General features: G+C 43.8%; 1 pseudogene; it reads right to left on the bottom strand.

The window, feature by feature from the left end:
* Positions 1–5,950: 5,950 nt before the first annotated feature.
* On the bottom strand, positions 5,951–12,746 carry LOC144329793 (histone H1.8 pseudogene; annotated as a pseudogene).
* Between the last annotated feature and the right edge of the window lie 1,384 nt (positions 12,747–14,130).

Here is a 14,130-nt window from a genome sequence, read left to right on the forward strand (position 1 = left end):
TTTGTGCCTTTTGACCAGCATCTCCCATTTCCCCCACCTCTGTCTCAGAAACCATCACTGCACTCTGTGTCTGTGAGTTCTACTTTTTTAGATTCCATGTATAAGTGAAATCATGCAATGTTTGCCTTTCTGTGCCTAGCTCATTTCATCTAGGGTAATGTCCTCCAGGTTTATCCATGCTGTTGCATATGACAGGATTTCCTTCCTTTTTAAGGCTGAATTATATTCCATTGTCTATATATGTACATAGGAGTGCAGATATTTCTTTGATATGATTTTATTTTCCATGAATATATATCCAGAGGTAGAAATGCTAGATCATATGATAATTATATTGTTAATTTTTTGAGGAACCTCTGTACTGTTTTCCACATGACTGTACCAAGTTACATTCCCACAACAATGGAGAAGAGTTCTCTTTCCTCCACATCCTCACCAACACTTGTTATCCTTTGACTTTTTAATAGTAGTCATCGTAACAAATTTGAGGCGATATCTCATTGTGGTTTTGATTTGTATTTCCCTGATAATTAGAGATATTGACCACCTTTTTATGTATCTGTTAGCCATTTGTATGTCTTTTTCAGAAAAATATCAATTGCCCATTTTTTTTAGTTTTTCAATTTTTTTTTCAATTTTTTTTTTTTTTCGAGACAGGGTCTCACTCTGTCACCCAGGCTGAAGTGCAGCGATCCTTCCACCTAAGCATCCCAAGTAGCTGGGACCACAAGTGTGCACCACCTTGCCTGGCTAATTTTTGTGTTTTTGTAGAAACGGATTTTCACCATGTTTCCCAGTCTGGTCTTTGCCTTATCAGATATGTGGTTTGCAAATATTTTCTCCCACTATGTGAGTTGTCATGTCAATTTCTTGACTGGTTCTTTTTTTTTTTTTTTTTTTTTGAGACGGGAGTCTCACTCTGTCGCCCAGGCTGGAGTGCAGTGGGGCAATCTCGGCTCACTGCAAGCTCCACCTCCCGGGTTCACGCCATTCTCCCGCCTCAGCCTCCCATGTAGCTGGGACTACAGGCACCCGCCACCGCACCCGGCTAATTTTTTGTATTTTTAGTAGAGACGGGGTTTCACCATGTTAGCCAGGATGATCTCGATCTCCTGACCTTGTGATCCGCCCGTCTCGGCCTCCCAAAGTGCTGGGATTACAGGCTTGAGCCACCGCGCCCGGCGACTGGTTCTTTTGCTGTGTAGAATCTTTTAGTTCGATATAGTCCCATTTGTTTACTTTTGTTTTTATTGCCTGCTTTGGGTATCATATCCAAAAAATCATTGCCAAGACCACTGGAGATTTTCCCCCATGTTTTCTTTTAAGGATCTAACATTTTTAGGTCTTAAGTCTATACCGTTAATCCATTTATAGTTGATTTTTGGTGTATGGTGTGAGATAAGAATCTGATTCCATTGTTTTTTGTTTGTTTGGTTTTGTTTAATTTTGCAAGTGGATATCCAGATTTCCCAAAACCATTTATTGAAGAGACTATCCTCTCTCCATTATATATTCTTGCTACCTTTGTCAAAGATTAGTTGATCACATATGCATGTGTTTATTCCTGAACTTTCTATCCTGTTCCATTGATCTATGTGTGTGTTTTTATGCCAGTGCCAAACTATTTGATTACTATAGCTTTGCAATATGATTTGAAATCAGAAAGTGTGAAGCCTCCAGTTTTGTTTTTGCTCAAGATTACTTTGGCTATTTGGTGTCTTTTATGGTTTCATACCAATTTTAAGATTATTTTTTCTATTTCTGTAAAAAAAATGCCATTGGAATTTTGATGAGCCTGCATTGAATCTGTACATCACTTGAGTAGTATGAACATTTTGACCATATTGATTCTCCCATGAATTTGTCTGTTATTATTATCTGTTATATCTGTCTCTTGTTGGATAAATGCAAGAACTTCAGAACCTTTTAAATCCATTCCCCCTCCTGATTTACAGGCCATTGTTGTAATATATTTTAATTCCATATATATCTCAAAATGAATAAGTTCTATTATTATGATGTCAATATTTATTTAGATTTATCCACTAGCTATCATTTTCATTGTTCTTTATTCCTTCTCACATCTCTCAGCTTCTTCTGGAAAAACACCCTTTCCTTTGTTTCAGGTTTTCTGGTGACACATTTTCTGAAGTTTACTTGTTTGTTTGTTTTTTAAGTTTTACTGAGCTCTAGTTGACTTATAATAAACTGCTAATATGTAAAGAGTTTGATATGTTTTGACACATGTACACATCTGTGAACCTATCGCTACAATTAAGACAATAAACATAGTCATCACCTCCAAAGTTTCCTCATACCCCTTTGTGATCTTTTTCTCATTTTATTGCTGAGTAGTAGTCTATCATAAGTATGCCACAGGGTTTTTTTAATCCACTCACTTGTTCGTGGCCATTTGCATTTTTTCCAATTTTAAGATATTATAAACAAAGCAGCAGTGAACATTTATGTGCAAATTTTTGTATGCACATAGGCTTTCATTTCCCTTGAATAAATATCTAGGAGGGAAATGGGGCTAGATTTACTCTAAGTGTATGTGTAAAGTTTTAAGAAACTGCACAGCTGCTTTCCAAAGTGGTTGTACCATTTTACATTCCTAACAAGGTCTGAGAGTTCCAGTTGCTCCACATTCTCATCAATACTTTCTAATTTTAGCCACTCTAAGAGGTGTGGTGGTATCTCATTGATATTTTAATTTACATGTCCTTAATAACTAATGATATGGACCAACTCTTTTTGTGTTTATTTGTCATCTGTATATCTTTGGTGAAATATATGTCCAATTTTCTACCCATATTTTTATTGTTTGTTTTGTTACCACTGAGTTGATTTTTTGTTTTGTTTTGCTTTTTCAGAGATATGGTCTTGTTATGTTGCTCAGCCTGGACTGGAACTCCCAGGCTCAAGTGATCCTCCCACCTCAGCCTCCCACATAGCTGGGGATTGCCTGTGCACACCACCATGCCTGACTTGTTATTATTGAGTTTTAAGGGTTCATTAAGTAATCTAGCTACAGGCTGTTATCAGATATGTGATTTGCAAATGTTTTCTCCCAGTCTGGCTTTATTTTTCATTTCCTTAACAGTATATTTTGAAGAGCAGAATTTTTTTGATAAAGTTTAGTTTATCAATATGTTGTTTTGGGTAATATTTGCTTGCTTCTTTGCATGCTTAGTAAATTTTGCTTGGATGCCAGACATCTTCAGTAAATAATGCCACTTTATACCTAAGCTTTAAATCAAGTCATATAAATCCTCCAACATTATTGTTCTTTTTCAAAATTATCTGAGCTGTTCTAGTTATGTTACCCTTCCATATGGAGTTTAGAATCAGCTGATCGTCTCCAGGTTTGGCTATAAAAATAGAGGAACTATGAACAATCATATACAGGTTTTTGTGTGGACATGTTACAGTAGGTAGCTAGTCAGACATGAGCAAGGCGGGAGAGGGTTCCCCCCACCACACACACACCAGGAATGTCAGGCATCCATCAGATAATGATCAGGCAGTTCCCAGCTGTCTCTCTAAAATAGTATTTGGTCACAGCTTGCCCCAGGGAAAGGCAGTGTCCCAACAGATAGAAAAAACCTGAAACTGGTGATCAGCAGCTTCCTGATAAGATCTCCAGAACCGGGCGAGTGGGCTCAGGCATGCACACTAAGAGGCAAAATGGCAGAGTGTAACTCTAGGAATGCTGGACTGATAAGGAACGTCTCAAGTGAGCATGCGTACAACTCCAGCAAACACACTGCGCATGTGCCCCCTCCCAAGTACTACCAGGCCACTACACACGCTTACAGCTCACCGCAGGGGAAGAATCAGGAAAAAAGCCATGCAAGACCCTGAAAGTATGCCAAGGTCTACAACTCCAAGTCAAAGGTCAAACAGTACACTGGATCTCTCTAGTCGCCCGCTTGGCCCTCTTCCGAGTGTACTTTACTTCCTTTCATTCCCGCTCTAAAGCTGTTTAGTAACCTTTCACTCCTGCTCTAAACCTTGCCGCAGTCTCTCCTTCCTTATACCCATTGAATTCTTTCTTCTGAGGAGGCAAGAATTGAGGTTGCTGCAGACCTATATGGATTTGCAGTTGGTAATATACTTTGGTGCCACGTGACTCAGATACATTCTGCTGCTAACAGACATAAGTTTTTATTTCTCTGGGATAAATGCCCAGGAGTGCTATTTCTGGGTCATATGGTAAGTATATGTTTGTTTTTTTAAAAAACTGATCAAGTATTTTCAAGAGTGGCTATACAATTTCACATTCCCACCAGCCATATGTAGAAGATCCTGTTTCTCTGCATCCTCACCAGGATTTGACATTGTCACTTATTTGCATTTGAGCCATTCTAGACGTGTAGTAATTTCTCATTGTGGCCTTAATTTACATTTCCCTGAGGCCAGTGCTATTGAACATCTTTTCATATGCTTATTTTCCATCTGCATATCTTTTTCAGTGAAATGTCTCTTCATGTCTTTTGCTCATTTCCTGATTAAATTGTTGACTTTTTTTTACTGTTACACTTTGAGGGTTTTAAAATACATACTATAGATACTAGTCCTATATGGAGTTTGCAAATATTTTCTCCCAATCTGCAGCCTGTTTTTTATTATTTTTTTTTAACAAGGTCTTTTGCAGAGCAAATTTTTTTTATTTTGATGGAGTCCAATTTATTAACCATTTCTCATATGAATCATGCTCTTAGCATCATAGGTAAGAATTCCTGACCAAGCAAGTAGAATCTCAAACTAGAATATATTTCTTTCTTAAATCAGACCAACAAAACTAGTGTCGATTCAAGTTTGAGTGAGTGAAGTCATGAGAACCAAAAATCCCAGAATTAACTGTCATCATTGTCAATTAAAGTTTGTTTTCCATGAACCATGCATTGCTGTAAGCAATGTAATACTTCAGAAATGATCTCTCCCTTTTTTATAATATAAGCTTCTTTGCCAGAAGAAAAAAAAAAAAAAATGATACACTGCTGAAACCTTAGGGAGACAAAAACCAGAAAACCAAAGCAAAAACTGAAACAATGTATGAACTGAGTACATAATAGGCTCAGAAAAACAGCCATCAAAGATACTGCAAAAAAAGAGGAGAATAAAGGAAAGTGTTGCTTCTTTATTAGATGGATACACAGAGGAGGGAGTAGCAGATAGAAAACAAAGCCGCAAAATAGCATTTTGATCTGGTTTGATCTTGATCAATATCAAAAAAATGATAAGGTGCAGAAAAGTTTAGTTAACACATGGACTTGGAGAAAGGAAGGACAAAGTTGTAGATGGCCTAAAACTAGGTAAGTAGGAAAGAAAATTCATTTCAATGGGCTGAGGCCCTGCAAACAGATGATCTTAGGGAATCTAAGGCAAGTCATTGCCTTTAATTGCAAACTTGACAACTGTGTATGGAATATTATTATATTCACAGGGATGGCAATTTCAGATACATTCCACATTGTCTTCAGAATGATGCCTTCCAATAAAAATTCTTGTCCCTAATTGATAGGTAATGAAACTGCAGCCAAAAATCACATCATAAGAGTGGCACGACTGGCACTGAAATGCTGGATATTAGTGCGTTTTTCTGGAACACATCTGTGTCTTCCCAGATCGGGAGGCGGAGTGAGGAAGAGAGACAAAAACACCTTTCAGGGTCGCAGGGACCGGAGGGCTGCTGACAGACACAGAGACACCTGACCCAAGAAAACAGAGAAGATGAAAGTACACTGGGCCACGAATCAGAATTAGATCCTGCCCCAACTCTGTAGCTTACTAGCTGTGTGACCTTGGGGAAAGCTACTCTCCTGCCCTGGGCTTCTTTTGGGGGACAGGGGTTGGGGAAAAAACCAAAAGTCTTTATTGATAAATAGCTTACAATTAAACAAATAGAGTCGTGGGCTTGTTGGGGAATAAAAACTAGGGCAGAGGCTCAATCTCTCTCCATTTCCACCCCGGCGCAAGGCCTCAGCCCTCTGAACACTTCGGATCACGAGGCCTTGATGGACAGCCCAGGCTTTCTCAGGCCCTTGGAGGCTTCTGTCTTGCTGGTCAGGTGTGCAGGCACCACCTTGGACCCACTGCCCCCAGCAGGAGAAGCTGCCTTGGTGTTTGGTCTCTGCCCAGCATCCTGAGCAGCTGCCCCTTTTGGGGCCTCAGCCTTGGCCACCATCTTCTTTTTGGTGGGGGAAGCAGCGCTGTTCTTGACCTTGCTGGCCGTGAGTTTTGAACTCTTACTCCCAGCTTTGATTTTCCTGTGGGCCTCAGCATCTCCTTAGCTGCTCCTGCTGCCTTTGGCCTTTGACTTCCTGCTGAGCCCATTGGCACAGGAAGAGGCCTATATGGCTTTGGCTTTGTGGGGAGCCTTGCCCAGCTTTGCCTTGGTGTCCTCAGCCTCACTGCCTTGCTGGGGGGGTCTTCTCCCTGGCTGTACCTCATTTGGGAGGAGACGTCTGCACCTCTGCTGGCTTCTTGGCTGCCTTTTTCACCTTGCTCAAGTTGGAAGGGCCCTTCTTTGCCTCACCTGGTTTCTTGGGGTGCTTTCCCCTGGCCTCATTAGCTTTCCTGCGGGCTGTCCGGGGGCAGGGGGCATCTTCCTAGACTGGATTTTCATCTTGTGCTTGGGAACTAATTTGAAGCTGCCGGTAGCCCTCCAGCCTTGGAGTTGAGGGGCCTGGCGAGGAGGCTGAGCTGCATGCTGGTGGCCAGGGCCTGCTTCAGCAGGTACTCAAAGTGGAGGATGTCCCCAGGAGAACCAGTCCCTCCAGCCCTTCCAGAGTATCTGTGTCCCAGCCTGCTGGGCTGGAGTAGAGGAGGTCAGAAGAGGAGGAGGCTTAGCCTGTTCTGGGAATACAGAAGCCAGCCATCCTCCCCAGTCCAGACCCTGGGCCCTATTCAAGGTAGTAGGTGCTGGAGGGTATGTAGCGTGCTAACTGCTGACAGGGACAGAGAAGCTGAAAGAGCACTTGGCCATGAATTGGAACTAGATGCTGCCCCAGCTCTATAGCTTACTAGCTGTGTGACCTTGGGGAAAGTTACTCTCCTGCCTTGGGCGTCGGTTTCCTAGTAAAATGAGGGGATTGAACCAGATGACCTTTTCTATTACTTCACATTCTAACAATCTATGATCCTGGCTGTGATTTGAAAACTCAGAGAGGGATTCTGGGAAAGCTTATGAAAGACTAGTGTTCTTTTTTCTTTATTTTATTTTATTTTTATTTTATTTTTTTGAGATGGAGTCTTGCTCTGTCACCCAGGCTGGAGTGCAGTGGCAGTAATCTTGGCTCACTTCAACCTTTGCCTCCCAGGTTCAAACGATCTTCTTGCCTAAGCCTCCCGAGTAGCTGGGATTACAGGCGCGCATCACACCCGGCTAATTTTTGTATTTTTAGTAGAGACCTCATGTTGGCCAGGCTGGTCTCGAACTTCTGACCTCAGGTGATCCACCTGCCTCAGCCTCCCAAAGTGCTGGGATTACAGGTGTGAGCCACCGCACCCAGCCCAGTGTTTGTAGATCAAATACAGATTTTCGCTATTTCAGCTGCTTTGCCCAACATCCCTTTCTTCTGCTCTTTTGGTGGCGCTATCCTTTTCGGAGTTCATGGGATTCTGTTGGGGCTGCCAATCACAGTGCTGGGCCCTAGCCCTGGCCACACCGATTGGCCCAAGAGTTGTGCACCAGACCCAAGAAGACCAATCAGAATCTTTCCCTGAATGTGTATGTGTGGATACAAGGGAAAAAAGAGAACTCACTTCTCGGTTGCAGAACTGATACAAACCTGGAGATGTGTGCTCCCTACCCTCCTCCCTACCATCCCCTCCTTCCCAGTGTAGACACGTCTTCATCTTTACACCTCATCGTGGAGGCTCATCGAGGGCAGAAAAGAGAAGCGAAGGCAGTAGCCGGCAGGAAGGAGGGAGGTCGGACACTGGCCTTACTACGGGAGCATGTCAGATGTCAGCTCCCTTCAGGGATTCTTAGCACGTGCTCCTCCAAATTCACCGTATTTGGAGGGGGTGTTTATTTCCTGTGTCTGTCTTCACAAATTACCACAGCTTGGTGACTTAAAACAGCAGTCATCTGGCCGGCCGCGGTGGCTCACGCCTGTAATCCCAGCACTTCGGGAGGCCGAGGCGGGTGGATCACCTGAGGTCAGGAATTCTAGACCAGCCTGGGCAACATGGTAAAACCCCGTTTCTACTAAAAATATAAAAATTAGCTGGGCGTGGTGGTGCATGCCTGTAATCCCAGCTACTCCGGGAGCCGAAGCAGAATCGCTTGAACCCAGGAGGCGGAGGTTGCAGTGAGCCGAGATCACACCATTGCACTCCAACCTGGGGGACAAGACCAAGACTTCATCTAAAAATCAAAACAAAACAAACAAACAAACAAAAAACAACAGTCATCTCTTCTCTCACAGTCCTGGAGGCCTTGAGTCTGAAATTCCTACCACTGGGCCAAATTCAAGGTGTGAGCAGGGCAGAGCGTTCTCCAGAGGCTGGAGGGGAGAATCCATCCAGTGCTTCTTCTAGCTTCTGGGGGTGGCTGCATCTTCGGCTTCTGGCCACATCGCTCCAATCTCTTCCTCTGTGCTCACATTGCCGCCTCCTCCTCTGTCTGTGTCAAATCTCCCTCTGCCTCCCTCTTTGAAGAACACTTTGATGGCATTTAGGGCCCACCCAAATAATCTAGGATAATCTTCCCATCACAAGAATCTTAATTTAATCACATCTGTAAGACCCTGTTTCTTTTTGTGTGTGTGATAGAGTTTCGTTCTTGTTGCCCAGCTGGCAACGCCATCTTGGCTCACTGCAACCTCTGCCTCCCAGGTTTAAGCGATTCTCCTGCCTCAGCCTCCTAACTAGCTGGCATTACACACACCCACCACCACCCCCAGCTGATTTTTGTATTTTTAGTAGAGACGGGGTTTTACCATGTTGGCCAGGCTGGTCTCGAACTCCTGGCCTCAGGTGATCCACCTGCCTCAGCCTCCCAAGTGCCAGGATTACAGGTGTGAGCCACCACGCCTGGCCCTACTTTTGATTTTTTGCTGTCATAGACAATCTCATGATGAACAACCTCACTTGAGTGGCTAATTGCTTCCTTAGGAAAGATTCTGAGACATGGAGTTATTAGGCTGATGTGGAGACCCTTTAAAAAGCTCTAGATAAGGTTGGCTGTGGTGGCAAAATCCTGTAATCCCAGCTACTCAGGAGGCCCAGGCGAAAGGATCACTTGAGGCCAGGAGTTTGAGATCAGCCTGGGCAACATAGCAAGATCTTGTCTGTACAAAAATTAGCCAGGCATGGTGGTACCTACCTGTAGTCCTGGCTACCTGGGAGGCTGAGGCAAGAGGATCTCTTGAGCTCAGGTGTTTGAGTTTACATGATTGCACCACTGCACTCCAGCTTGAGTGACAGAGACCCTGTCTCTAAAATAAATAAATAAAATTAAAAGCTCTAGATAGATAAATATTGACAAGTGTCTTTCCAGAAAGATAATACCAGTTCACATTCTGACAAAATTGTCCGAGTACTTTTGTCACTGTACATACCACGTTTTATTTATAAACATTTGTCAATTTGATTGATAAAAAACATGTCTTATTTTAAGATGTATTTCTCTGATTACTAGAGAGGGTGAATCTTTTGTGTGGCTGAGTGGCATTTTTATTTCTTCTATAAATTATAGTCTGCTGCTGTTTTGTCCCATTCAATTTTAGTGTTTCCCTCATGGATTGATAACCATTTTGTCATATTTGTGCAGACAGCTTTTTCTTGTTTGCCATTTGTCTTTTAATTCTGTTTATGAGGATTTAGAGTTTTTCAAAAGGAAAATATCCCTGCAAACTGATGAGTCCCAAATGTTATTTTTTTACGTGGACGAGTTTCTGCTTTGCTTCCAGGAATTGCTTCTGTGCCTGAGGTAGGGGCCTGGCAGGGGTTGGAGGGACAGGGTAGGGGCTCAGCACTCCTGGTGCAGGGGCAGGCGCATACTCCTGGCATCCCAATTCAGCCTCACAAACCTGAAACAAAACAACTGCAAATGGTTCTTTAGACTGGCCACCACCTCCATTTTATGATCTCTCTCTTTCCTTCTTTCTTGTGGGGGCTGTGAATGTGCTTCATTCCCAGGATTTACAAGGTCTAAAAATCAGTTTTAAAAAACCAGCTCCAGCCAGGCGCGGTGGCTCATGTTTGTAATTAATCTCAGCACTTTGGGAGGCTGAGGCAGGTGGATCACTTGAGGTCAGGAGTCTGAAACAAGCCTGGCCAACATGGTGAAACCCCATCTCTATTAAAAATACAAAAATTAGCCGGGCGTGGTGGCACGTGCCTGTAGTCCCAGCTACTCTGGAGGCAGAGGTTGTAGTGAGCTGAGATTGCACCACTACACTCCAGCCTGGGCAACAGAACGAGACTCCACATAAAACAAAACAAAACAAAAATCAGTTCCGGCCAGGCACGGTGGCTCATGCCTGTAATCCTTGTAATTCTAGCATGTTGGGAAGCTGAGGTAGGAGGATCCCTTGACCCCAGGAGCTCAAGACCAGCCTGGGCAACACAGGGAGACCCTGTCTCTATTTTTAAAAATAAAATAAAAGCCAATTCCCAGAAACACACGCAAGTTTCCCCTTCCCTTTAAATTGATGCATTTCTGGAAAAGCCATCCCATGTGAGAAGGAAGGCCCTGCACGTCGGCGTGCGGAACCCCACTGGGAGCACACACTGATGTACCACAGTACACAGCCATGCTTCCTTTACGGCCTGTGGAACTGTGAGTCAATTAAACCTCTTCTTTTTATATATTACCCAGTCACAGGTAGTTCTTGATAGCAGTGTGAGAACGGACTAACACAGCAGTAGAGCTGAATAAGGAAAGGGCTCTTTCCATTTTATGAGCCTTTAGAAACTGGAGTCTGCCTTGTCCTTTGGGGTGTAAATTTGAGATCCTAAGCCCCCCACTGACTGAATGGATCCCCTTGTGGCCAAGGGGACCCCATTAAAACCTTAAAACTGACTTCCTGGCCATGACGGGACAGAAGGTCAGACACACCTCGTTATTCCCCCTTCCCTCTTGTGGTTTAGACACAACAACTGACAAGTCTTAATGTTAAAATAGAGATTCTAAAACTGACAGAACAGATTCTTTCTGGCAATAATATATCAAATTATAAACAGAACCTAAGGCCATGCCAGGCAAGGGTTAAGTCACCTACTCCTACACTTAAAGAATAAACTATGTCCCAACTGCCACAAGGTTTTTCTTTTTCTCTAGCAGCTAAACTAGAGCGCTGGCCTTGAGATAAGCAATATTAAAACAACTACAGTTCATCCAGCTCACAGAGGCTGACTACCTGACCCTTGTTCCACCAGCCATAACTACAGCTTTGACTGGACAAGAGATTGATTTCAGCAACTTTCTCCAGATAAGACCACCAGCCATGGACTGGTTCTGGCCAGTTTACAGAGACTGCACACTTGCATGTTTCTGGATCCTGAAAAGACCTTTTGATGTATAGGGCCTAATCGTAATACGTTTAAATGTTAATTCTCCACCCCAGAGTGCGTCATATGTTACACGCGTGTTTGTTCAATGCACATGCGTCAGAATCACCTCACGAATATTCACAGCTCCTCCTGTAACCTGTTGAATATGTATATTTAGCCAACCTGTTCAGCATAAAACTCCTACCCCAACTCTTCCTCCTTCGAAGTGCCTGTCTCTGGTCTTGTCCAGAGGCACCCTTCCCAGCCTGCTGTATCCCTTTATAAGATATACACTCTTCTCTCCTTTCCACATTTATAGAAATTATGTGTGGTTTCCTTCTTAAACTTAACAGAGGTAATTATATCCCAGCCCACAAGGCCAACACAAGCAGCTGCCAACATTTCAGAATGCTTGGGGAATGCAGTGTCCTGGCAAATTGAAGACCTTTATGAATGGAGTGGCCCAGATTACTCAGGATGACTTGCTCACTTATCCACTCAACAAAGCGCTGGAGAATGCCTGCTGGGTGCCTGACTCTGCGTGCTGTTCTAGGTGCTGAAATACCGCAGTGAAAGAGGGAGATGGTTGGCTGCTCTGGTGGAACCTGCTTTCTGGTAGAGGGAGACAGAAGACAAATCAATCAAGAATACACATGAAAATATCCGACACCGATAAATGCCACTGAGGAAGTAAGAGGAAGGCCACACCTGGGGAGCCACACTGCTGGGTGGTCAGGAAAGAAGGGACATTTTAACGGAGATGGAGTGATGAGGACTCACCTTGTGAAGACCTGGAGGAAGAGCAGGTGGGGCAACGGGCACAGCTGGGGCAAAAACCTGCTGCAGGGACGAGCTCAGTGTGTCTCAAACAGAGGCACTCCCTCTGACAGAAGAGAATAACAGCATATCCCCAGAGTTTCTAGAGATTTTGACCAAATTTTGTTCTTTTGAAGACTCAGGTTTTATCTTTAAAATGAAAGCAAATTTTGGGTTCTAGTCTTTGAGACAACCACATTTGTTTTTGTGTTAAACCTAACTGTCTTTAAAAAAAGAAGAGAGAGGATGTACTTGGATTGAGGTAAGCCAAGATTAAACTTCTAAAAGGTAACATCCCACAGTCCAGAGAAATCTGTGACACAAGGTAGCTAGATGCCATTTCATCCTCGTGTTTATCATTCACCTGGCAGTGATAGAATCTGGGCCTCCAATAAGTCCAAGTCCAATTCTGAAGAACACATGGCAAGATCTGACTTGGGTGGGGCAGGAAACCTCCTTGGTGGGTTATTTCCTCCATTCCCCCAACCTTAGATCCTGCACAACACACATTGTAGGTGGATTTGTTCCTGAACCCCAGGACCATGACTCAAGGCCATGAACACCTTAACCCGAGCAACCAAGGAATCCTGGCCTCTGGGGTGTGCCAGATAACCTAGTCAGATCATCTCCTCATCCAATGACTGTTATGGCCTGAATTGTGTCACCCTCGCATTTATACGCTAAAGTCCTAATCTCCAGTACCTTAGAATGTGACTGAATTTGGAAGTAGGGCCTTTAAACAGGTGATGAAGATTAAATGAGATCATGTGGTGGGCCCTACTCCAGTATGACTGGTGTCCTCATAAGAAAGGAAGAGCCACCAGGGATGTTCACACACAGAGGAAAGGCCATCTGCAAGCCAAGGACAGAGGCCTTGGAAGAAACCAAACCTGCTGACACCTCGATCTTGGACTTCTAGCCTCCAGAACTGCGAGTAAATACATTTCTGTTGTTTAAGTCATCCAGTCTATGGTATCATGTTACAGCAGCCCTGCCAGATTAATACAAGAACCCAAGGTGAGGGGACTTCAGGGAAGTAAAGTTTTAGAGTTTGCTCTGTCACCCCAGAAGTAAAGTTTTAGAGTTTCCTTTCAAAGTTTTCTCCACCCCAGATAGAGTGCTCACTGGTTGGCTTCCTTCCTTCCCTCATTCCCTCCTCAAACCTTTAGAACTCACCACGGGCCAGCTCTATGTCCCCAGCTGGGCACTGTGTCTATGACTCCTAATCCATTCCTTTCCCAGCGCTCTGCGTCCTGTGCCAATGAAGGAATCAGCAGCCTCAGCCAGGCTTTTGTTCTCTAAACCATCCCTTCAAAGTTGGAGGTTGAGGGAAGGACCCCTCCCTGGAACCAGACCAAAGGTTCTGTATTGAAAAAGCATCGATCCTTCCCCTATAGTCCTTAAATATTCTTTTTACAAAGACTACACCAGATTAAAACGGTTCCGTGGCACAATCTCTACGGGTCTGTTAATTCAGGACACAGCTCTGGAATTAATGGTCAAGAACAAGAACCAGCTTTATTATAACTGCATCAATTCCAACAACATGTGCTGGGTAAATATCACCTCCAACAAGGTCCAAACTAGCCTATGGCCAAATGCAGCTTATAACCATGATTTTCCCTATACTTCTTCCTCTTAGCAAGATTTGGACTTCTCTGTTGATGAATGAGGCCTCTAGGTCATACATCCAACTGGAGAAGCCAGAAGTAACATCATCTTGGCCAAAACCAACAAGTCCACCTCCCAGTTGTCCCTCCTTTGGGAAACCAGCCCGTTTGGCTGCAGCCAGCACTGCCTTCGTGG

This window comes from Macaca mulatta, chromosome 7 (assembly GCF_049350105.2).
Source record: "Macaca mulatta isolate MMU2019108-1 chromosome 7, T2T-MMU8v2.0, whole genome shotgun sequence".
NCBI classification, from domain to species: domain Eukaryota; kingdom Metazoa; phylum Chordata; class Mammalia; order Primates; family Cercopithecidae; genus Macaca; species Macaca mulatta.